Consider the following 27,266-nt stretch of genomic DNA (forward strand, 5'->3'; position numbering starts at 1 on the left):
GCCATGTCCCTGGGTGAAAAGTTGTCAACGTCTTAATATCGTGAGTTTTTGCCTTCTGGCACAAACCTGAAACTATAAAAATAGCATTCTAATTATTCTAATAAGTTGTTTGTAAGTGCAGGGAGGACACCTATACTGTTCACCATTTCGGGGGTGTATAACTTGGGCCTAATTTAATTAATAGCATGGCAAACATTTATTTTTTGCAGAATCTGCAACATTTTAAAGTAGGCGTGGAAAATCCATTAGTGCAAAGATAAAATATTATCGGGCTTTATGCCGTCACCATCATAACACACAAAATTCAAATAAACAATTAGTGACGTCTACCGGGTATGGTTCGCTTCATAAGAAAACTGCCTACTTGGTTTTTTCTGACAGGTTAAAAAGGTTTTTGTAATAAAATTGTTCATGGATGTATTTTAAAAATCACGTATTCAATAAAAATCATAAATTTAAAAGTAATCATTAATTTTAAAACTCGAATAATCAAAAATCCCAATACAAAAAATGCTCATAAGTTTGAAAATTACATCAATTTTGAAAAAGGGAGGACAAATATTTTATGAAGAACATAGGGGAAATATAAAATGAACAAAAGAAAAAAAATGATCGAGCGAAGGTTCTACAACCATTTCAAAATCGGTGGGGAAAGAACAAAAAGCTAAACATAAGAACAGCTCAATTGGGTCGGTCCGTTAGGGCGCGGAGTGTAGTTGCTAGCCACCTGCCGTTACGTATGATTTGGGCTGGCCCATTAGCTCTTTCCAGTTTTGGAAGGTCCTTTCCTATCTTTTTTTCACTTTCGTTCCTTTTAAATATTTTCTTATGTTTGTTTTTCCCTTTATTTTTAATTTCCATTTTCCTTTGTTTTTTAGGTTTTTAAAACAGTGGAGATTTTCTGCATTTGCAAAATTTGTTTATGAAGTCGTGAACATTTTTCAAATACGCCAGTACTTTTTACAAATTCGGGACCATTTTTAATTGGTGAAAGTTTTGTACAAATTCAAGGATATGTATTAAAATTGTGAAGATTTTTTCGAAACTCGGGAACATATATTGAAACTGGGGACCAATTGTTAAAATTTATAAACTTTTATGTTTCGAAGAATAATTTTGAAATGCATGAAAAAAATCGAATTCATAAACATTTTTTGTATTTCAGGAACATTGTTTAAATTTTGTAAATATTTTGTCTTAAAATTAGGAACATTATTAGAATCTAGAACATGTTAGTAAAATTCATGAACATTCTTTAATATGCAAATATATTTTTAAATCACAACAGTTTTTTTTATCAACGAACATTCTTGAGCATTATTTTCTCAACATTTTTCTAAACATTTCAAAGTTTTCAAAAATCCCGAATTGTTTAAAGAAGAAAATAAATGAAAAAAAACAAAGTGACCCGCGCAAAGGCCGGCAAAATGGCGCGTAGGAGGGAAATTGCGCGCTGATTCGTTCAGAAGCGCCTAGCTCGCCAAATAGGCGAAATCAGTAGTTAAGAGGTGCCCTTCCAAGTGTCACTCTCACCTTCTCAGGCACTGAGAAGTAGCACGTTGCATATGCGTCACTTGTCGTAACCTGCATTTTTTTATAGATTCGTTTATTCAAATCTCAAACCGTGCATCCATTGGATTTGTCTCTTGAACCGTGCATCCAAATCTTGAACCGTTTTCACCATTGGATTTGTCACGCCAAGATCTTTGAAACTAGATCGCCTGTTAATAGGTTTTGATGAGCTTTTTTTGACAAAAATAAACAGAAGAAAAAACTCAAAGTCTGAACCACGGTCTTTCTTGAAATTTTCCCTTTTCGAGAAGCACAATTGTGCTTCACGCGGAAACAAATCCGTGCTTCTGGTGGAAGCCAAAAAAATCACGCTTTTTCTTTTTTCTTTTTTTTATAAGTATAGTTTTACTTCTCGTGGTAGCAAATATGTGCCTCTACGAAAAGCAAATCCGTGCTTCTCGTAGAATCAAAAAAAGTGCCTCCGAGAAGTTGTGCTTCTTATGGAAGCAAATTTGTGCCTACACGAGAAGCAAATCTATTCTTCTCGTGGAAGCAAAAGAAAGTCGCGGTTTTTCCTTTTCTGAAAAAACACATATGTGCTTCTCGCAGAAACAAACATGTGCTCAACGAGAAGCAAATATGTGCTTCTCGTGAAAGTAAAAAAAATCGCGTTTAGTTCCTTTTCAAGAAGCACTCGCAGAAGTTGATTTGTGCCTCCATGAAAAGCAAATTTGTGTTTTCTGTGAAAGCCCAATTTTTCCGCTTAACTTTTTTCACACACACACACACACAAATATATATATATATATATATATATATATATATATATATATATATATATATATATATATATATATATATATATATATATATATCCTATAAAATATAAGGAAACCAAAAACCATAATAAAATCATTTAAAACTGGAAAACACGTAGAGAAAAATAAAAAAATCCCAAGGAAACGCCTAGCACGCGACACGTGGCGGCTGCTGGATGCACCACTTGGCATGTTCTTAGCCCACGAAAGTGACCTTTATAGGAGGTCCACAAGACATGCCCCTTGACTAGTTGCTCTCCCAAATAGGAGGACCCAGCGCGAACGTTGCCCAGTACGAGCATCCAAAATAGCCCCAAAGTGTATAACAGCACCCTGGATGGCTCATTGGCCGAACATCATTTAATGCGCTTGGCCCATTCGTAACAAGGATGAAGCAAATCCGTTTCATCGTACAAGTCCTTAAGAAAGGTATTTTCATAGTCTGTATCAGAGCTGTAAAATTATTAAAAATATATAGCTATAACATATTACGTGTTGCAAAAAATATTCAGTACCATCTATTCAGATCAATATAACACATACCGCAAAAAATAAAAATAAAATAACATACAATTGTTCCTTTGTTGTTCAAATAAAAAATTGTTAATGAGAAGACGTAGATGTATTCTACATGGAAAAGTGGCAAATTATTTGTACTAGGGGTTACTTGGCTATAGATAGGAGGGAGGAAGAAGGAGAGAAGATACACCGAAACTTTCAAAATGTTGTTCTATTATTAAGGGCCTCTTTGATCCACGGGATTTTGAAAATGCAGGAATAGAGAAAAAACGTAGGAATAAACTAGCATGTGTCAGTTCTAAAGCCGGAGGATCTCAGGTAGGGGGGTTCGAGCTGGTGATCTTGTATCGATGGTAACATGAAGAGTAGGGACACGATGTTTTACCCAAGTTCGGGCCCTCTAGAGGAGGTAAAACCCTACACCTTGCTCTTGTTTATATTGACTGTGTGAGGGGGTACAGAGTACAGTATGATCTACATATTGTTTTGCATGCGGGGAGTACTTTGCTTCGAGGGCTAAGTATACTTTCGCAATAAATATGTGAGTTCTTTATGACTAATGTGAGTCCATGGATTATAGCACTCCTAAATTTCCGCCATTTGCTAGCCTCTTCGGTACCATGCATTGCCCTTTCTTGCATCGAGAGTCGATGCAGACTTCGGCGGTGCATCCAAACTCCATGATATGGTACGCTCTATCACACATAAGCCTCCTTATATCTTCCTCAAAATAGTCACCATACCTACCTATCATGGCATTTCCATAGCCTATGAGATATATTGTCATGCAACTTCCATCGTTCCGTTATTATGACATACACCTTCAGTGTCATATTGTTTTGCATGATCATATAACTGACATAGTATTTGTGGCTCAGCCACCATTCATAATTATCATACATGTTACGCTAGCATCATTGCACATCCTGGTACACTGCCAGAGGCATTCATATAGTCATATTGTTCTAGTGTCGAGTTGTAAGTAAATAAAAGTGTGATGATCACCATTTTTAGAGCATTGTCCTAGTGAGGAAAGGATGTCGGGGACGATGATTCCCACACAAGTCGGGATGAGGAACCGGATGAAAAAAGAGAGGCCAAAAAGAGCCCCACAAAAAATGAGAGAAAAGGAGAGAATGGGCAATGTTATTATCATTTTCCACACTTGTGCTGCAAATTAGCACCATGTTTTTCATATAGAGAGTCCCCTACATTGTCACTTTCATATACTAGTGGTAATTTTTCATTATAGAACTTGGCTTGTGTATTCCGATGATGGGCTTCCTCAAATGCCCAAGGTCTTTATGAGCAAGCAAGTTGAATGCACACCCACTTAGTTTTCAATTGAGCTTTCATACACTTATAGCTCTTAGAGCATCCGTTGCATGGCAATCCATACTCCTCGCAATGACATCAATTGATGTGCATCTCCATAGCCCGTTGATTAGCCGCGTCGATGTTAGACTTTCTCCCTTTTTGACTTCTCCTTATTGATCCCTATCACCGCATTCTATTCCACCTAGTGCTATGTCCATGGCTCACGCTCATGTATTGCGTGGGAGTTGAAAATGTTGAAGCGCATTAGAAGCACGATCCAATTGCTTGGTTTAACACCTTGGTGCTCATGATTTATATTTTTGCGATGAAGGCGGAGTTAATGCCATGTCAACATGATAAAATGAGGGGGGATAACACTCGTTAAGGATCGTATATTTTGAAAAAGTAATGATTATGCTTCTTATATTCATGGCTATTATTATGTTGATGTTATTACTTCATCGTTTCTCAATATTTATATCGTCAAACGGATTACATGATAGACATGTTAGGTAGCATTCCACATAAAAAATTATGTTTTTATCATTAACCTACTCCAGGACGAGTAGGAATTAAGCTTGAGGATGCTGATGCGTCTCCAACGTATCTATAATTTTTTATTGTTCCATGCTATTATAGTATCAATCTTGGATGTTTTATATGCATTTATATGTTATTTTATATCATTTTTGTGACTAACCTATTAACCTAGTGCCCAGTGCCAGTTGTTTTTTTTAGCTTTTTAGAAAATCAATATCAAACGGAGTCTAAATGGACAAACCTTTGGATCAATTTTTTCTGGGCCACAGTGACCCACAAAGGTACGGGAGAAGACCAGAAGAGTCACGAGGGTGCGACAAGCTCACAAGGCGCGCCCCCCGGGGGGGGGGCTGAGTTTGTGGGGCCCTCGTGGCACCTCTTGACCTAATTTCGCCTCTATAAATTCCCAAATATTCCCAATATATCAGAGAGTCACTCGAAACATTTTTTCTGCCGCCGCAAGCTTCTGTTCTTCTGCAATCCCATTTCAAGGCCTTTTCCGGTACTCTGCCGGAGGGGGGAATCGATCATGGAGGGCTTCTACATCATCCTTGTTGCCTTCTGATGATTCATGAGTAATTCACCACAGGCCTACGGGTCCATAGCTAGTAGCTAGATGGCTTCTTCTCTCTCTTTGAGCTTCAGTACAATGTTCTCCTCGATGTTCTTTGAGTTCTATCTGATGTAATCTTCTTTTGCGTTGTGTTTGTTGGGATCCAATAAATTGTGGGTCTATGATCTGAATATTCATGAGAAGTAATTGAGTCTTTTCTGAACTTTATTATGCATGATTGTTATAGCTTTATATTTCTCTCCGACCTATCCGTTTGGTTTGGCTAACTAGATTGATTTATCTTCAGTGGGAGAGGTACTTTGTGATGGGTTCAATCTTGCGGTGATCTATCCTAGTGACAGAAAGGGACAAGACACGTATTTGTATGGTTGCCATTAAGGGTAAAACAATGGGGTTTATTCATATTAATTTGTTTACTTTGTCTACGCCATGCCATCTTGCTTATGGTGTTACTTTGTTTTTATTAACTTAATACCCTAGATGCATGTTCGATAGCAGTCAATGGGTGGAATAATTGTAGTAGATGCAGGCACGAGTCGGTCTGCTTGTCTCGGACTTGATGCCTATATATGTGATCATTGCCTTGAATATCGTCATAACTATGCTTTTTCTATCAGTTACTCATCAGTAATTTGTTCACCCACCGTATGCTATGTGTTCGAGAGAGAAGCCTCTAGTGAAAACTATGCCCCGGGGTCTTCTTTATATATTATATCTTTTATTTTTTTTGCAATTTATCTATCCACCTCTACAAGATTTGATCCTTGCAAGTAGCGAGTTCAAGGGGATTGACGACCCTCTTGCCCGCGTTGGGTCCAAGTATTTGCTTTTGTGTGTGCATGTGCTATTCATGAAGCTTTGCGTGATTCTCCTACTGGATTGATACCATAGTTCTCACTAAGGGAAATACTTATATCTACTATGTTGCATCTCCTCTCGTCTTCAGGAAAAATCCCAACGCAACTCATAAGTAGCAGCACCCCAAAGGAGGATGTCGAGATGTGGGCATCCAAATGGTTTTATATAGCCGACGTCCCACTCAAGGATCCTGTCCGGGAAGGTCTTCCTCCTTTTCCCCCATGCCACTGAAATAGTGGTACAACTAGCGGCCGAGAAGTCGTTCCCAAAGGGAAGACACTAAGAATCCGAGATTTATCGGTTGGCCGCTCAAGGCACTTGCCTCGGACGCCATAAGCTAACCATCATCAACGTGATGGCCGTAGCGATAGGCCGAGTCGTTCAACCGCTTCAAGAAACGCACCCATACATTGTGAGGTCAATGGGTCTAACGAGGCTACCCGAGCCATAAGAAAAGGTTTTGAGAACTAGGCGGCCTTGGTCGCTGCATTGGAAGCAACTTGCAAGGGAGAAAAGGAAGAATTCATCAATCAACGAATGTTTGATGGCTTCTCCTATCATAAACCCGTCGAAGCGGTAAGTTTTCTCATCCGAGCAGTGTTCTTACTTCTCATTAGATGTATAACATATCCGAACAGGGTTGGCGATGCTGGATCGAGACCGTGAGTTGTCCAGCTCCACAACCGGGAACTTACTCCCGTGATGACGATCCAGACCTTATACAACCAACTAACATGAATGCGGGTAATGACCACCGTTGGATGACAAAAAATGTCTGGACTGCCCAATTCGGACATTTAGGGGCGATTTTATACAACACGGATTACCAAATCGTCCTAATTGTCCAGATCAAACAATCCAGACATTTTTTTACTATCCAATGGTGGTCATCAAAATTGTTCGGACCGGTCCGGAAGTTCAAAATCACCAAACCAAACGAAGGGGAGTTTTGCCGGCGTCCATATGCCCACCATCAGTTGGGCCATGTCTCACAACCATTGGCCTACTCTGTCTTCTTTTTCCAGTGCGCCCGGCCCACTGTCAACCATAGCACACCGTCCGAATTTGATGTTGCGATTGAATAACCTCCATCCCTATCACTGCTCATAGACACGTCTGGCGGTCTTTCGTTGGAATTGCCCTTAGGACACAAGACTCAAGAGACGTCTGGAGTTGCCCGTAGAGCAACTCCAATAACTCCCTTAATTTTTTCCTCATAAAACTGGTTTTCAGATGATCGTAAAATTTACGAGAAGTTGTTCGAGAGCAACTTTTGTCAGTTTCCATACACTTCTTCCCCTAAATCCATTTTTATTTTAGTTTAATTAAACAAAAAATAGATAATTGCCAACAAGGACGACATGAGGTGATGCGATGGTCCCTGGCGCGAGGCGGCGGGCGGCGGCATTCTAGCTGTGTTACGTGAAATTGGGGACAAAAAAAGACTCTAACAGTTCCTGTAAAAGTAGCCACGACTTTATGGAAAGATGATTTTCCAGTAAACATGTGGGAAGAAAGACCAATTTTACAAGATCCCAGAAAGTTATGGTCACTTTAAGAGAACTATTGGAGAGAATTTGTTTGCCTCAACTTCCCAAACGGTGGACATAACTTTAAATGAACCAACCCGTGGTCACATGTTAGGAGGACAACGATATCCCTAGTCTACTAGAGTTCAATTCCTAGACTTCACATTGATGGTCGCATTTTCTTGAATTTATTTCAGGTCTTCCGATGATGTGCGTTCAGTGGGAGACGTTGCGTCGACTATGAAAGCGCGTGTGACGACTTCTTCAATTTAAAGATGATGTGCCAGCTCCGTCTCTTGAATGTGCTCACATATGTATGATATGCGTGTGTTTATAGGGGTGAGTGTATGTGCGTATGTATGAGCATCAGCGTTTGTATTGTGTTAAAAAACTTTCTGACAATTTTTTTAGAAATATGAGCTGATGGAGATGCTCTGACATGCAACACTCAAGAACACTGGTCACCACATCCTCACTTTCACTTAAGAGCATCTACAGCCAGACCTCGCCTAGGTAGTTCGTCCGGTTACTGACCTGTAAAAAAATATGACCCAACCGGACCTTTCAAACCGCGGAAAAACGCCCGAGCTGACCGACACTCCTCATATCCGACCCAAAACTTGCCCGGGCGCGTCCGCCTGACAGGCCCGGCCCACCACCGACCCCACAACTGTCCCACAAAAACCCTAATCCGAACGCCTCGCTCCGAACCTGTCATGGTGGGCGCAAGACAGATGCCACAGGGTGGCTAAAGAGAGGGATAGGCAAGAGGCAACCGGTGGGCTCCAGAGGCGAGGTTGGTACGAGCGAGCGGGATACGCAAGACGTACCCAGGTTCGAGGCTCTCCGGAGAGATAACACCCCTAGTCCTGCCGAGTGTGGTTTATATGAACATGGTACAAGCTTGCTCCTAGAGCTATTTTGGGGAGGAAGGAAGGCAGGCCAGTGCATAGGCTTCTCCTTCTCCGTGTGGGTGGATGTCAGTATGTGTGTGTGGCTAGAGGAGTCGACCCCCTGCATGGAGGAGCACCAAGGGGTCTTATACGCTGCCCCCAGGGTTACAATGGTAAAGTTACATGGGCACGGGGCCGGATTGTCAGTGTTCAGGAGCCGGCAGTGGGGGCCGCCGGGGCGTCGGGTCGGGTCCGTCGGGTGCGGGCCGTACTGGGCCCGCCGGGCGCAGGTACGGGCGACTGCTGGTACTATAGGCACGCCGTGTTGGTCGTCATGGGACGGTCGCGCCATCTTGCTACAGGGTTGCGCCTCCGGGACGCCGCCCACCCCAGGCGGAGGCTTGGTCGGCACGACAGCCGCGCCCGCCGGGGCCGGCATAAAGGGGGGCACACTGTAGCCATGCTTGTTTGTCGATGAAGGTTTAACTTGCGAGAACCGGCCGGCATGCGCCAGCCGGCTTTGGCTGGGTTACGCTGGGAAGCCGGCCAGGCGCAAGCCGGATTGAGGGGCGTTGCCAGGACCGATGTTTTTGAGAGGGATCCGGGTTCCGTTGCCTGCACGGGGTCCATCCCCCCAACAGTAGTTCCCGAAGCTGTGAAGGCTCGCTGGCTTCAAGCAGGGGGCCTTTGCAGTTTCACCCCCCCTGAGGAGGTGGCTGGGTTGATGAGGTTTGCGGCCGTCGGGTACGGCAACACCCAGTGTGTGCCGGTTTCCAAAAGCCGGATTGCGGCACCCCGGCATGGGCGAGAAACCGAGGCGTCTCCCGAATCTTGAAGGGAAAGGGACGCGCCTCCCACGGCCCGACACAGGCGCCACGTGATGAACAGCAGCTGGAGAGGCCCTGTGAGGCCACGCGCATGATGGGACATAAGAGCGGGCTGGGGCCCGCCACGTCGCACCCTCGGTCCGCGCGCGAGGATTGGTTGCGGCTGCCGCGGACGGTTGCACTTCTCAGGGTAATTAATTTGTGGGGGAAACGTGCCCACATAATGCAGGGAAGTGGAAACGTGGGCGCAGCCGATCCCACTTCCCCACGTTTGGCCGCGGTTATGAAATCAGATGGAGGGGGCAGCGGAAGCACTCACGCACGCACCCCTCGCCCCGTCCTTCTTCTCTCTGCCCAACTCTCAAGCTCGCTGCCCACCGGAATGCCAGGCACCGCCCGAATCACCAACCGGCCACGCTAGCTTCTTCTTGCCGTCGCACCTAGTACCCTTGCAGAGCTCCATCGATGGCGCCCCAAAGGGCTCGTGGGAGGGATCCGAGGTCACCGACGCTGACATCCAGTACCTCCACGACACTCGGCGATTGCCGTTGGCGGAGGACGTTGCCGTGTGCGCGCCTGGATGGGAGAGGGAGCGGCAACCGCTGGAGGGTGAGCGTGTGGTCTTCTATAGCCACTTCAAGCGTGGGTTCGGCCTCGCCGCTAGCACCTTCTTCCGCGCCTTTATTTCTTTCGGGCTGCAGCCGCACCACTTGGGCGCAAACACCGTACTACAGCTCTCTGGCTTCGCTACCTTATGCAAAGACTACCTGGGGGTGGAGCCAGACATGGAGCTCTGGAGCCGCCTCTTCTTCCTCAAGCAGCAGGGGCCGGAGGCCGAGGCCATGTCCGACTGCGGGGCTGCCGTAGTCTCGATCCAGCCGAACGGCGTGTTCCCCAAGATGCCCATTGAGGTGGCAGAATCCCATCTTCTACGTGCGCAACATCGGCGGAGGAGCCGACGCCATCAACCTGCCCCCGTTCATCAATGAGAAGCCGCTCGCCAAGATGAACTGGGGCTACATGCCCAAGAACCCGTCACAGGGGCTGCAGAATGTGTGCAGCCAAATCAGGGAGATGACGGTGTGGGAGGGTCTTAAGGGGACGGATCTTGTCGCCGCCTTCATCGCGCGCCGGGTGCTGCCGCTGCAACGCCGGGCGCACATCATCGGCCAGATGGGTGACCCCCGGGATCCCACCCGGATGTCGTCCGGGAGGCTATAGCTGGAGCAGGTCGCCGACCGGGTGAACACCATCTCCAAGGCTAGGTTGGCCCCTGACTGGCGCTTTGGGAAGGCGGCCTACAATGGAGAGAACCCGGCGCCAGCGGTGAGTCCTTGGTCCTCTTTTTTTGCAATGTCTCAACTTTTCCTCCATCCTGATGCGACGAGAGAGGTGTTGCTGAACGCCATCCAACAAAGGTGTGATGGGACAAGGGCACGGGTACTGGCCACTGAGCAGGCTCGCTCGGAGGGGGTGGAGACCTCCGCCGAGAACCCGGAGCCGTCCGATGCTGAAGCCGGCCCAGCGCGCCGCGCTGGTAAGTCTCCGCACCCAGACCTCTTACGAGACTGGTCGGAGAATGATGATGAGGTCCTGACATACGCTGGTGGTGCAGCACCGATGGGGGGAGGGGACAACAGCGTCGACCCCCCAAGATGACAGAAGAAGACGGCCGACGCCCGGTCGTCCCGCGTGCTGGCAGCGACAGGCCGACCGCACGGGAAGGACGCGGTGCCATCGAAGCCGGCCACGAAACACGCGGCGGAGGGATCGGCCGCGCGTGGCAAGCCATCGCGACAGCGATCGGGTGAGTTTCCTTTGCTGCTTTCTGTGTCCTGCTTGGTTGCACCTTTCTTATGTTTTCTTTGCTTGGCTCAGGTCGCCTCTTCACTTGGCATTGGCGGCCACGGACGCGCGTTCGGAGGCGGATTTTCGTTCTGGAAGACCCGGAGTAGCGCCATCGACCGGGAGGAGCACACGTCTGAGGAGGACCTCGGCCTGGATCCAGCGGACAGTGAGTGCGTGGCTTGGCAGGCCCGAAACAAGGCTGAGGAGGAGCTGGCAGCGACCTCGGCCCAGGCTTGGGCTAGGCCCGCGGAGGCGAGGGAGCAGGCTGCCCTGGAGCCGACTTGCCTAGAGATGCTGGAGGACACGGAGCCGACGGAGACGGTCATCGAGCCGCCGGTGGAGGAGGGGCGTGACCCGGAGCCGGCCGTTGACGACTCGGAGGTGGAGGATATAGTCATAGACACCCCACCCCAGAACAACGTGGCCGAGCGGGCAGAGGAGGGGTGCACCGGGGACGCCGCCCCGGGAGGAGCGCCGGGGTCGATGCCGGCTGGAGCACCGGAGACGACGCCGGCCGGAGCACCGGAGTCGATGCCCGCCGGAGCACCAGGGTAAACGCCGGCCATAGAGGATCCGGCGCGAAGCGAGCGCGCCTTGGTGGTTCCGCCATCGAGGGTTGTCGTGAACGCGGAGCAGGCGCCGGGAAGCGGCCCGGTCGTCGGGTCACAGCAAGCCCGAGCCGGGTCCAGCGGAGCCATCTTCGTGCCGCGCACGCGGGAGGAGGCAGCGATGGATGCTGTGCGCCAGCATCTTCACGGGCACGCGGATCGGATTCAGGCCTTTGCCCAGGGCGAGCTGGAGTGGGCATGGGAGCTGGAGCGCTCTATGATCGTAAGTTTTCTTGCTTGTCTTTCCGGCTTGTCACTGGGAGTGCGCTAGCACACCCACTGGGTGTAGCCCTCGAGATTTGGGCCAACTACGAAGTAGTTGGGTCGAATCTTAAAAAATGTCTTTGCGGTTGTGCTAATCCTTGCCTTCCTGCAGCACTTGGACGGCCTCCGAGTCAGCATTCATAACCGGCTTCTGGAGAAGCATCGCCAGGTCACGGGGCAGCTCGCTGCCAAGGAGGCGCTCCGTCTTGCCGGAGGTACATCTTGAATGCTCTTAGTGGGGGCGTGCTACCGCACCCACTGGGTGTAGCCCCCGAGATTCGGGCCAACTCTGAAATAGTTGGGTCAAAACTTAGTGTTTTTCTTTTCTTCCGGCGTCTTGACCTAAAACTTTGCCGCGCAGCTGCCGAGGCCGAGGTGCCGGATCTATGAACCCGGTTGGTCGAATCCGGCCAGCAGCGCGACCAGGCAGTCGTCGACAACGACCAGCTCCAAGCCGAGGTGGAGCAGCTGAAGGCGGAGGCCGCCAAGGCGGCGGAGGCCCACTAGGCGGAGCTCATCCGGCTTGGAAACGAGTGCGACATGGCGGCCACCGCAAGGGGCGACAAGCGGAAGGCGGCCGTTGACAAGGTCACCGAGCTCGAGAAGGCGCTCGAAGCCAGTGGCCGCGCCGGGAACTTGGAGGGGCATGGTATGTTGTGCGAGGCGCAGCATCTCGACGAGCTCCTTGTCAGTAAGTGTTTCTTTATTGATTTCGCCGGGTTGCGAGCTGGCTGAGTTTTTTCATGGCTGATTGTTTCCCTTCTCCACCCAACAGAGTACTTCCCGGAGATGCAGGAGACGACGGAGGAGGCCGTGCTTGCCCACCGATCGACCCAGGCGGACGCGGGTGACAGACTTGATCTGAATGTCGCCTGGAGTTTCTCGGAGATCAAGCATGCCGCTGAAGCCCTCCTGAGGGCCCTGGACAAGCCGACAACACGGCTATCCGAGGCTGGGTTGAGGATGGCGGTAGCCCTCTGGCTCGCCATTGCGCCCAATAGCTTTACGCGGTTGGCGCACTGGCTGGTAGCCAGACAGGCGCGGCTTCACGCGTGGCGTGTCTCCGCCGCTCATGCCGGCGCCGACTTGGCGCTGCGGTTCATCATGTCTTGGTATCCAGGCCTGAACCTAGACCGGCTGGCGGCCCAGCGAGCTAGTGCGGAGGCTCAGCTGGAGGCGGAGGCGGGCCGAATTGCCGCGCGGGCCAGCTACCTCACCTCATCCGCGTCGCACGACGAGTTCCAGGTGGAGCGTACCAAAGACGGTGAGGAGGTGCCGCCCGACAACTTCGGCTTGGCGCTCAACGACCCGGCTGGCAGCTGGGAGGAGTCGGGCCCCTATGCGGACGATGATGCAGGGTTGGATGACACCAGCACCTCGGAGAACCCGGAGATCACCGCGGAGGAGTCGGCGGTCGCGTAGCCCGGCGCGGGAGCCGCCTGAAGCCGTCCTACTTTACTTTTATCGCATTTTGTTAACTGACAAGTCCACCCACCCACTGGGGTGTAGGGTGAATGTAATGAACTCCGGCCGCGGGCCTTTATTCTTGTGATCTAAATATTTTTGCGAGTGTTTGCGCTCTTGCTCTTTGTTCTTAAGCTTTTTTCCTTGCTTGCTACTTCTTTGGGCTTCCCCCCGCGAGTCAGACAGTCGGGTTCCGGTCTGTGACAAGGAGTTCAGCCTTGGGACTGAGTGCATAGTACTTAGGCCTTTCAAACATTGAGCGCGAGCGAATCACCCACTGGCCCGGCTGGCGCGCAGCCGGTCGTGCGGCAACTTAGTGCGGTGAGGCCGGATTGACCAATTCGGCAAATCCAACTTAGCGTTTTTCGGCGTGCCGACGCTTTGGCCCATGGTTCTTGTCGGCCAACAGCCGAAGCCGGACTGTGGCTTAAGGCGAAGTTGGGGGCCTCGGCAACTCGAACACGCCGGAATGTACTAAGGGGGATGGCGGGTTGCGGTCAAGCCGGCTAGCCCCCTGATACGTCCATTTTGCATCATGCTTTTATATCGATATTTATTGCATTATGGGCTGTTATTACACATTATGTCACAATACTTATGCCTATTCTCTCTTATTTTACAAGGTTTACATAAGGAGGGAGAATGCCGGCAACTGGAATTCTGGGCTGGAAAAGGAGCAAACATTAGAGACCTATTCTGCACAACTCCAAAAGTCCTGAAACTCTATGAAAGTTGTTTTTGGAAATAATAAAAAATACTGAGCGGAAGAAATACCAGAGGGGGCCCACACCCTGGCCACGAGGGTGGGGGGCGCGCCTTACCCCCCTGGGCGCGCCCCCTGCCTCGTGGGCCCCCTGTTGGCCCTCCGATGCCCATCTTCTGCTATATGAAGTCTTTCGTCCGAAGAAAAATCATAAGCAAGCTTTCAGGTCGAGACTCCGCCGCCACGAGGCGGAACCTTGGCGAAACCAATCTAGGGCTCCGGCGGAGCTGTTCTGCCGGGGACACCTCCCTCCGGGAGGGGGAAATCATCGCCATCGTCATCACCAACGCTCCTCTCATCGGGAGAGGGCCAATCTCCATCAACATCTTCACCAGCACCATCTCCTCTCAAACCCTAGTTCATCTCTTGTATCCAATTCTTGTCTCTAAGTCTGGGATTGGTACTAGTAGGTTGCTTGTAGTGTTGATTACTCCTTGTAGTTGATGCTAGTTGGTTTATTTGGTGGAAGACCATATGTTCAGATCCTATATGCATATTAATACCCCTCTGATTATGAACATGAATATGCTTTGTGAGTAGTTATGTTTGTTCCTGAGGACATGATAGAAGTCTTGCTATTAGTAGTCATGTGAATTTGGTATTCGTTCGATATTTTGATGAGATGTATGTTGTCTCTCCTCTAGTGGTGTTATGTGAACGTCGACTACATGAAACTTCACCATTATTTGGGCCTAGAGGAAGGCATTGGGAAGTAATAAGTAGATGATGGGTTGCTAGAGTGACAGAAGCTTAAACCCTAGTTTATGTGTTGCTTCGTAAGGGGCTGATTTGGATCCATATGTTTCATGCTATGGTTAGGTTTACCTTAATACTTCTTTTGTAGTTGCGGATGCTTGCAATAGGGGTTAATCATAAGTGGGATGCTTGTCCAAGTAAGGACAGCACCCAAGCACCGGTCCACCCACATATCAAATTATCAAAGTACCGAACGCGAATCATATGAACGTGATGAAAACTAGCTTGACGATAATTCCCATGTGTCCTCGGGAGCGCTTTTCTCTAGATAAGAGTTTGTCCAGGCTTGTCCTTTGCTACAAAAGGGATTGGACCACCTTGCTGCACTTTATTTACTTTTGTTACTTGTTGCTCGTTACAAATTATCTTATCACAAAACTATCTGTTACCTATAATTTCAGTGCTTGCAGAGAATACCTTGCTGAAAACCGCTTATCATTTCCTTCTGCTCCTCGTTGGGTTCGACACTCTTACTTATCGAAAGGACTACGATAGATCCCCTATACTTGTGGGTCATCAAGACTCTTTTCTGGCACCATTGCCGGGGAGTGAAGCGCCTTTGGTAGGTGGAATTTGGTAAGGAAAATTTATATAGTGTGCTGAAATTTACTGTCACTTGTTACTATGGAAAGTAATCCTCTGAGGGCCTTGTTCGGGGTATCTTCACCCCGACCAGTAGAGCAAAGAGTTTCTCCTCAACCTACTGAACCTACTGAAAATGAAAATGTCTACTTTGAAATTCCTTCGGGTATGGTAGAAAAACTGCTAGCTAATCCTTCTACAGGAGATGGAACATTACATCCTGATGAGCACCTAAGATATGTGGATGAAGTTTGTGGATTATTTAAGCTTGCAGGTATGCCCGATGATGTTATCAAGAAGAAGGTATTCCCTTTATCTTTGAAGGGAGATGCATTGACATGGTATAGTCTATGTGATGATATGGGATCATGGAACTACAAACGATTGAAATTGGAATTTCATCAGAAGTTTTATCCTATGCATCTTGTTCATCGTGATTGCAATTATATATATAATTTTTTGCCTCGCGAAGGAGAAAGCATCGCTCAAGCTTGGGGGAGGCTTAAAACAATGTTATATTCATGCCCCAATCATGAGCTCTCAAGAGAAATGATTATTCAAAAAATTTATGCTCGGCTTTCTGATAACAATCGCACCATGCTCGATACTTCTTGTGTTGGCTCTTTTATGATGAAGACTATTGAATTTAAATGGGATTTATTGGAAATAATTAAACGCAACTCTGAAGATTGGGATCTCGACGAAGGTAAGGAGTCAGGTATGACACCTAAGTTTTATGGATACCGATGTTTTCCGTAAATTTAGCACTAAATATGGACTTGACTCTGAGATAGTAGCTTCTTTCTGTGAATCTTTTGCTACTCATGTTGATCTCCCTAAGGAAAAGTGGTTTAAATATCATCCTCCTATAGAAGTAAAAGTAGCTGCACCTATTAAAGTTGAAGAAAAGACTATCACTTACAATGATCCTATTGTTCCTACTGCTTATGTTGAGAAACCACCTTTCCTTGTTAGAATAAAGGATCATGCTAAAGCTTCAACTGTGGTTCGTAAAATCAATATTGGAACTTATACACCTCCTGAGCAAGTTAAAGTTGAACCTAATATTGCTATAGTTAAAGATCTCTTGGTTGATAATATTGATGGGCATGTTATTTATTTCTGTAATGAGACTGCTAGAATTGCTAAACCTTGTGCTAAAGATAAACATAGACTTGTGGTAAGCATGCCTGTTATTTCTGTTAAAATAGGAGATCATTGTTATCATGGCTTATGTGATATGGGTGCTAGTGCTAGTGCAATACCTATTGACTTATACAAAGAAATTATGCATGATATTGCACCTACTGAGTTAGAAGAAATTGATGTTACAATTAAGCTTGCCAATAGAGATACTATATCACCAATTGGGATTGTTAGAGATGTTGAAGTCTTGTGTGGGAAAACTAAATATCCTGCTGATTTTCTTGTTCTTGGTTCCCCACAAGATAGCTTTTGTCCCATTATATTTGGTAGGCCCTTCTTAAAAAATGTTAACGCTAAGATAGACTGCAAAAAGGATGTTGTTACTATTGGTTTAGGTGATATGTCTCATGAGTTCAACTTCTCTAAATTTCGTAGACAACACCGTGAAGAGGAATTGCCTAGTAAAGATGAAATTATTAGTCTTGCTTCTATTGCCGTACCTCCTAGTGATCCTTTAGAGCAATATTTGCTAGACCATGAAAAATGATATGTTTATGAATGAAAGAAGGGAAATAGATGAAGTGTTCTTTAAACAGGGACCTATTCTGAAACACAACTTGCCTGTTGAAATCCTAGGGGATCCTCCTCCACCCAAGGGTGATCCCGTGTTTGAGCTTAGACCATTGCCTGATACTCTTAAATATGCTTATCTTGATGAAAAGAAGATATATCCTGTTATTATTAGTGCTAACCTTTCAGAGAAGGAGGAAGAAAAATTATTGAAAACTCTGAAGAAGCACCGTGCTGCTATTGGATATACTCTTGATGATCTTAAGGCCATTAGTCCCACTCTATGTCAACACAAAATAAATTTGGAGAAAGATGCCAAACCAGTTATTGATCATCAACAACGGCTGAATCCTAAGATGAAAGAAGTGGTAAGAAAGGAAATACTAAAGCTCCTTGAGGCAGGTATAATCTATCCCGTTGCTGATAGTCAGTGGGTAAGTCATGTCCATTGTGTCCCTAAGAAGGGAGGTATTACTGTTGTTCCTAATGATAAAGATGAATTGATTCCGCAAACAATTATTACAGGTTATAGGATAGTAATTGATTTCCGCAAATTAAATAAGGCTACTAAAAAGATCATTACCCCTTACCTTTTATTGATCAAATGCTAGAAAGATTATCCAAACATACACACTTTTGCTTTCTAGATGGTTATTCTGGTTTCTCTCAAACACCTGTGTCAGCTGATGATCAAGCTAAGACCACATTTACTTGTCCTTTCAGTACTTTTGCTTATAGACGTATGCCTTTTGGTTTATGTAATGCACCTGCTACCTTTTAAAGATGCATGATGGCTATATTCTCTGACTTTTGTGAAAAGATTTGTGAGGTTTTCATGGACGATTTCTCCGTTTATGGATCCTCTTTTGATGATTGCTTGAGCGATCTTGATAGAGTTTTGCAGAGATGTGAAGAAACTAATCTTGTCTTGAATTGGGAGAAGTGCCACTTTATGGTTAATGAAGGTGTCTTGGGGCACAACATTTCCAAAAGAGGCATTGAGGTTGATAAAGCTAAAGTTGATGCTATTGAAAAGATGCCATGTCCCAAGGACATCAAAGGTATAAGAAGTTTCCTTGGTCATGCCGGCTTTTATAGGAGGTTCATTAAGGACTTCTCAAAAATATCTCGGCCTCTGACTAATTTATTACAAAAAGATATACCATTTGTCTTTGATGATGATTGTGTAGAAGCATTTGAAATACTTAAGAAAGCATTGATCTCTGCACCTATCGTTCAGCCACCTGATTGGAATTTACCTTTTGAAATTATGTGTGATGCTAGTGATTATGCTGTAGGTGCTGTTCTAGGGCAAAGAGTTGATAAGAAATTAAATGTTATTCAATATGCTAGTAAAACTCTAGACAATGCCCAGAAAAATTATGCTACTACTGAAAAAGAATTCTTAGCAGTTGTATTTGCTTGTGATAAGTTCAGACCTTATATTGTTGATTCTAAAGTAACTATTCACACTGATCATGCTGCTATTAAATATCTTATGGAAAAGAAAGATGCTAAGCCTAAACTTATAGACGGGTCATCTTGCTACAAGAATTTGATTTGCATATTATTGATAGAAAGGGAGCTGAGAACCTCGTTGCAGACAACTTGTCTAGGTTAGAAAATGTGCTTGATGACCCACTACCTATTGATGATAGCTCTCCTGATAAACAACTGAATGTCATAAATGCTTCTCATACTGCTCCATGGTATGTTGACTATGCTAATTACATTGTTGCTAAATTTATACCACCTAGTTTCACATACCAGCAAAAGAAAAAGTTTCTCTATGATTTAAGACATTACTTTTGGGATGACCCACATCTTTATAAAGAAGGAGTAGATGGTGTTATTAGGCATTGTGTACCTGAGCATGAACAGGACAGATCCTATGCAAGTGTCACTCCGAAGCTTATGGAGGACACCACGCTGGAGATAGAACTGCACATAAGGTATTGCAATCCGATTTTTATTGGCCTACTCTCTTCAAGGATGCCCGCAAGTTTGTCTTAGCTTGTGATGAATGTCAAAGAATTGGTAATATTAGTACACGTCAAGAAATGCCTATGAATTATTCACTTGTTATTGAACCATTTGATGTTTGGGGCTTTGATTATATGGGACCGTTTCCTGCCTCTAATGGATATACACACATTTTAGTTGCTGTTGATTACGTTACTAAGTGGGTAGAAGCTATTCCAACTAGTAGTGCTGATCATAACACTTCTATTAAAATGCTTAAAGAAGTTATTTTTCCGAGGTTTGGAGTCCCTAGATATTTAATGACTGATGGTGGTTCACATTTTATTCATGGTGCTTTCCGTAAAATGCTTGCTAAGTATGATGTTAATCATAGAATTGCATCTCCTTATCATCCGCAGTCTAGTGGTCAAGTAGAATTGAGTAATAGAGAACTCAAATTAATTTTGCAAAAGACTGTTAATAGATCTAGAAAGAATTGGTCCAACAAACTTGGTGATGCATTATGGGCCTATTGAACTGCATATAAAAATCCTATGGGTATGTCTCCGTATAAAATGGTTTATGGAAAAGCATGTCACTTACCTCTCGAACTAGAACATAAGGCTTATTGGGCTATTAAAGAGCTCAACTATGATTTCAAACTTGCCGGTGAGAAGAGGTTATTTGACATTAGCTCACTTGATGAATGGAGAACCCAAGCCTATGAAAATGCCAAGTTGTTTAAAGAAAAAGTTAAAAGATGGCATGACAAAAGAATACAAAAGCATGAGTTTAATGCAGGTGATTATGTATTGCTATACAACTCTCGTTTAAGATTCTTTGCAGGAAAACTTCTCTCTAAATGGGAAGGTCCTTACGTTATCGAAGAGGTATATCATTCCGGTGCCATAAAAATCAACAACTTCGAAGGCACAAATCCGAAGGTGGTGAACGGTCAAAGAATCAAACATTATATCTCAGGTAATCCTATAAATGTTGAAACCAATGTTATTGAAACCGTAACCCCAGAGGAATACATAAGGGACACTTTCCGGAATGTTTCAGACTCCTAAAAGGAATAGGTATGTGGTACGGTAAGTAAACCGACTCCAAAACAGTTCTAATGGCAATTTTTCTCCGTTTTGGAATATTTAGAAAAATAGAAAAATAAGAAGCAGTCCGGGAAGGACACGAGGCCTCCATGAGGGTGGAGGGCGCGCCCTACCCCCCGTGGGCGCGCCCCCTGCCTCGTGGGCACCTCGTGCGCTCTCCGGACTCCATTTTCTTGCACGATACGTATTTTGGTCGATAAAAATTCATTATATAATCTCCCGAAGGTTTTGACTCCTGTATCACGCAATTATCCTCTGTTTTCGCTTCGAGCTGTTTTTCTGACAGATCTAGATCATCATGACGTCTCCAAGCTCCCCCAAGGACAAGTTCTTCGAGAAGGTCATCAACCCTTACCTCGCGGAGGTGCTGCGACACCCTCAAACCATTGAGATGCGTGATGGGTTGCTGCACATCCGCGATGTTGAGGGACCGAAGGGGACCGGAAGCGTGGAGACGAGGCTCGAAGCAATGGAGCAACAAGTTTTCAAGTGCCAGGGGATGGTGGAACGTGGACTCAACTCCAACCACATGATGACCGCGGAGTTCACCAACAACCACAAGCTGGATGCCAAGAACATTGGGGAGACCATCTTCAAGCTTCACGAGAAGATCGAACACCTCCAAGCCCAAATCTATGACTTGCAAAACCAAAACTGTGAGTATGAATATAGATTCAAGAGGATGAGTTTGGCTGCAGATTTGAGGATCTCGGAGACTCGATCATCCTTCTATGATGGTGAGCCTATGCCTTGGAAGATGGACGACAAGCCCACATCATCAACAACTCCACCACCTTCCTCACCAACAAAGGAGATATAATCACATGGGTATGGGCACACCCCTTGGCAACTGCCAAGCTTGGGGGAGGTGCCCCGGTATCATATCACCATCACATCTCTTATCTTTACCGTTTTTCTTAGTTCGATCCTTTTAGTAGTATTTTGATCTAGTAGAATAAAGTTTTGGTATGATCTAGTTTTGAGTTTTGCCTTATGATCCCTCTATGTAATCGAGTCCGTGAGCTATATAATAAAGATTAGTGTTGAGTCAAGGGCTTGATTATTTTGCTATGATCTTGAGTGAATAAAAGAAAAGAGTAAAGAATAAAAAGAAACAAAGAGATCGTACTGATCTTATGGAGAGTAATGACTTCACATAGAAAGAGTATGATGATTAAACATTGTTTAGAGTTGACAAACATAGCTTTGGTCATCGTTGCAATTAATAGGAAGTAATAAAGAAAGAGAAGTTTTCACATAAAATATACTATCTTGGACATCTTTTATGGGAGCACTCATTAAAATATGACATGCTAAAGAGTTGATGTTGGACAAGGAAGACAACGTAATGGGTTATGTTTTCTTATATCTGAAATAAAGTATATTGTCATGGATCATCCAACATGTTGAGTTTGCCTTTCCCCCTCATGCTAGCCAAATTCTTTGCACCAAGTAGAGATACTACTTGTGCTTCCAAATTCCCTTAAACCCAGTTTTGCCATGAGAGTCCACCATATCTACCTATGGATTGAGTAAGATCCTTCAAGTAAGTTGTCATCGGTGCAAGCAATAAAAATTGCTCTCTAAATATGTATGATTGATTGGTGTGGAGGAAATAAGCTTTATACGATCTTGTGATGTGGAAGAAATAAAAGCAACAGGCTGCATAATAAAGGTCAATATCACAAGTGGCAATATAAAGTGACGTTCTTTCGCATTTAGATTTTGTGCATCCAACCCTGAAAGCGCATGGCAACCTCTGCTTCCCTCTGCGAAGGGCCTATCTTTTACTTTTATCTTCTACCTTATGCAAGAGTCATGGTGATCTTCACCATTCCTTTTTACATTTTATCCTTTGGCAAGCACAGTGTGTTGGAAAGATCCTGATACATATATCTAATTGGATGTAAGTTAGCATGAACTATTATTGTTGACATTACCCTTGAGGTAAAAGGTTGGGAGGCGAAACTATAAGCCCCTATCTTCCTCTGTGTCCGATTAAAACTCCGTAACCACAAGTATTGAGTGAGTGTTAGCAATTATGAAAGATTAAATGATAGTTGAGTATGTGGACTTGCTAAAAAGCTCTGACATAGACTCTTTCTGATGTTATGATAAATTGCAATTGCCTCAATGACTAAGATTATAGTTTGTTAGTTCTCAATGAAGTTTCTGATTCATACTTTGCATTGTGAATAGATTATTACTTGAGCATAAGAAATCATATGACAATATCCATATATGTTGCTGTTATAAGAACGATCATGATGCCCTCAAGTCCGTATTTTATTTTATCGACACCTCTACCTCTAAACATGTGGACATATTTATCATTATCGGCTTCCGCTTGAGGACAAGCGAGGTCTAAGCTTGGGGGAGTTGATACGTCCATTTTGCATCATGCTTTTATATCGATATTTATTGCATTATGGGCTGTTATTACACATTATGTCACAATACTTATGCCTATTCTCTCTTATTTTACAAGGTTTACATAAGGAGGGAGAATGCCGGCAGCTGGAATTCTGGGCTGGAAAAGGAGCAAATATTAGAGACGTATTCTGCACAACTCCAAAAGTCCTGAAACTCCACGAAAGTTGCTTTTGGAAATAATAAAAAATACTGAGCAGAAGAAATACCAGAGGGGGCCCACACCCTAGCCACGAGGGTGGGGGGCGCGCCCTACCCCCCTGGGCGCGCCCCCTGCCTCGTGGGCCCCCTGTTGGCCCTCCGATGCCCATCTTCTGCTATATGAAGTCTTTTGTCCGAAGAAAAATTATAAGCAAGCTTTTGGGACGAGACTCCGCCGCCACGAGGCGGAACCTTGGCGGAACCAATCTAGGGCTCCAGCGGAGCTGTTCTGCCGGGGACACTTCCCTCCGGGAGGGGGAAATCATCACCATCGTCATCACCAACGCTCCTCCCATCGGGAGAGGGCCAATATCCATCAACATCTTCACCAGCACCATCTCCTCTCAAACCCTAGTTCATCTCTTGTATCCAATTCTTGTCTCTAAGTCTGGGATTGGTACTAGTAGGTTGCTAGTAGTGTTGATTACTCCTTGTAGTTGATGCTAGTTGGTTTATTTGGTGGAAGATCATATGTTCAGATCCTATATGCATATTAATACCCCTCTGATTATGAACATGAATATGCTTTGTGAGTAGTTACGTTTCTTCCTGAGGACATGGGAGAAGTCTTGCTATTAGGAGTCATGTGAATTTGCTATTCGTTCAATATTTTGATGAGATGTATGTTGTCTCTCCTCTAGTGGTGTTATGTGAACGTCGACTACATGACACTTCACCATTATTTGGGCCTAGAGGAAGGCATTGGGAAGTAATAAGTAGATGATGGGTTGCTAGAGTGACAGAAGCTTAAACCCTAGTTTATGCGTTGCTTTGTAAGGGGCTAATTTGGATCCATATGTTTCATGCTATGGTTAGGTTTACCTTAATACTTCTTTTCTAGTTGCGGATGCTTGCAATAGGGGTTAATCATAAGTGGGATGCTTGTCCAAGTAAGGACATCACCCAAGCACCAGTCCACCCACATATCAAATTATCAAAGTACCGAACGCGAATCATATGAACGTGATGAAAACTAGCTTGACGATAATTCCCATGTGTCCTCGGGAGCGCTTTTCTCTATATAAGAGTTTGTCCAGGCTTGTCCTTTGCTACAAAAGGGATTGGGCTACCTTGCTGCACTTTATTTACTTTTGTTACTTGTTACTTGTTGCTCGTTACAAATTATCTTATCACAAAACTATCTGTTACCTATAATTTCAGTGCTTGCAGAGAATACCTTGCTGAAAACTGCTTATCATTTCCTTCTTCTCCTCGTTGGGTTCGACACTCTTACTTATCGAAAGGACTACGATAGATCCCCTATACTTGTGGGTCATCATCCCCGAGCCCCTGGGTTGGATGAGTCAACCTGGCTGTGGAGGTTAAGAAAATTTACAAGGATGTGCGAGACACAATAATTTGATAGGAAAAGGTAGCGCCCGAGTGTCGTTTGGGGATCCTGCTGTCTTTTATTGAACTTCAAAAGGTAGCAATACATACGTGCATACAGCTAACTGTAAAACGGGTGGAGGAGCTCTGCATTCCAAGGCCAGCTTGTTTCTTTGCTGGCGGTGTCTCTCTTGCATTTGTTTGGCTTGCGTGCATCGATGAGGTAGTAGGCGTTGCGGTCACACGGGGCTTTACTGAAGATGAAAGGGCCCTCCCATGGGGAGGCCAACTTGTGCTGGCCGGCTTGCTGCTGGACAAGCCGGAGGACGAGGTCTCCCTCACGGAATGCTAGGGGCTTGATTTTCTTGTTGTGGTGGTGCCTCAGGCTTTGCTGGTAAATGGTCGATCGGCTAAGGGCCAATAGGTGTGCTTCTTCGAGTAGGCTGATGTCGTCTTCACGGGCTTCTTTGGCTTGAGCTTCTGTGTACATTGTGACTCGCGGCGAGTCGAACTCGATGTCGGTTGGGATGACGGATTCGGCTCCGTAGATGAGGAAGAATGGGGTGAACCCAGTCGACCGGTTTGGCGTTGTCCGGAGACTCCAGAGGACGGCCAGCAGCTCGTCGAGCCAGCTGCCGGGTGAGTGCTACTTCTTGAGCTTGCCTTGGTTTTTCTCTTGAAGAGAAAAGGGTGATGCAGTAAAGTAGAGATAGGTATTTCCCTTAGTTACAACCAAGCTATCAATCCAGTAGGAGATCCAAGCAAGTCTCCAATCTATGCACCTTCACAAACAATCAAACACTTGCACCCAGCACCATAAAGGGGTTGTCAATCCCTTCACGGTCACTTGCAAAGGTGAGATAGATACAAAAGATTACTAAAATGTAAAAACAAAATAAAAGTAAAAAAATTGCAGCAAGGTATTTTTGAGTTTTTTGGTTATAGATCTGAAAATACATGATGGAAAATAGACCCGGGGGCCTTAGGTTTGACTAGAGGCTTCTCTCTTGAAGGAAAATAATACGGTGGGTGAACAAATTACTGTCGAGAAATTGATAGAAAAGCGCAAAGTTATGACAATATCCAAGGCAATGATTATTAATATAGGCATCACGTCAGTGTTAAGTAGACCGACTCCTGCTTGCATCTACTACTATTACTTCACACATCGACCGCTATCCAGCATGCATCTACAGTATTAAGTTCAAAAGAATGGAGTAACGCCTTAAGCAAGATGACATGATGTAGAGGGATAAACTCAAGCAATATGATGACAACCCAATCTTTTTACCATTAATGGCAACAATAGAAATACATGCCTCGCTACCCCTACTTTGTCACTGGGTGAGGACACCACAAGATTGAACCGAAAACTAAGCACCTCTCCCATTGCAAGAAAAACCAATCTGGTTGGCCAAACCTAACCGATAATTCAAAGAGAAATATAAAGATATCAAATCATGCATATAATAATTCAGAGAAGATTCAAATAATATTCATAGATAAGCTGATCATAAATCCACAATTCATCGGATCTCGACAAACACACCGCAAAAGAAGATTACATCGGATAGATCTCCAAGAACATCGAGGAGAACATTGTATTGAAGATCAAAGAGAGAGAAGAAGCCATATAGCTACTAGCTATGGACCCATAGGTCTGTGGTAAACTACTCACGCTTCATCGGAAGGGCAATAGAGTTGATGTAGATGCCCTCCGTGATCGAATCCCCCTCCAACAGGATGCCGAAAAAGGCCCCAAGATGGGATCTCACGGGAAAAGAAGGTTACAGTGGCGGAAAAGTATTTTGGTGGATGCTTCTGTCGGTTTGGGAATATTTCTAAATTTATAGGCCAAAGAATAGGGTTGGAGAACTCCCATGGGGCCCACAAGCCACCCCCCTAGGGCGCGCCCTCAGGGCTTGTGGAGCCCTCGGGACTCTTCTGACATCCTCTCCAAGTCCTACGTGTGTCTTCTCGTCCAAGAAAGATAATCGTAAAGTTCTATTCCGTTTGGACTCCGTTTGATATTCCTTTTCTGTAAAACTCAAAAACAAGGAAAAACATAAACTGGCACTTGGCTCTGGGTTAATAATTTAGTCCCAGAAATAATATTAAATAGCATATTAATGGATAGAAAACATCCAAAACAGATAATATAATAGCATGGAACAATAAAAAATTATAGATACTTTGGAGATGTATCAAGCATCCCCAAGCTTAATTCCTACTCTTCCTCGAGTAGGTGATAGAAAACATAATTTTTGATGTGGAATGCTACCTAACATATTTATCCATGTAATTTTCTTTATAGTGGCATGAATATTCAGATCCATAAGATTCAAAACAAAAGTTTAATATTGACATAAAAACAATGGTACTTCAAGCATACTAATAAAACAATCGTGTCTTCTCAAAATAACATGGCCAAAGAAAGTTATCCCTACAAAATCATATAGTCTGGCTATGCTCCATCTTCATCACACAAAGTATGAAATCATGCACAACCCCGATGACAAGCCAAGAAATTGTTTCATACTTTTGATGTTTCTCAAACCTTTTCAACGTTCACACAATACATGAGCGTGAGCCATGGATATAGCACTATAGGTGGAATAGAATATGTTGGTTGTGGAGAAGACAAAAAGAAGGAGATAGTCTCACATCAACTAGGTGTATTAACGGGCTATGGAGATGCCCGTCAATAGATATCAATGTGTGTGAGTAGGGATTGCCATGCAACGGATGCACTTAGATCTATAAGTTTATGAAAGCTCAAAAAGAAACTAAGTGGGTGTGCATCCAACTCGCTTGCTCACGAAGACCTAGGGCAATTTGAGGAAG

This window comes from Triticum aestivum, chromosome 4D (assembly GCF_018294505.1).
Source record: "Triticum aestivum cultivar Chinese Spring chromosome 4D, IWGSC CS RefSeq v2.1, whole genome shotgun sequence".
Lineage (NCBI taxonomy): Eukaryota > Viridiplantae > Streptophyta > Magnoliopsida > Poales > Poaceae > Triticum > Triticum aestivum.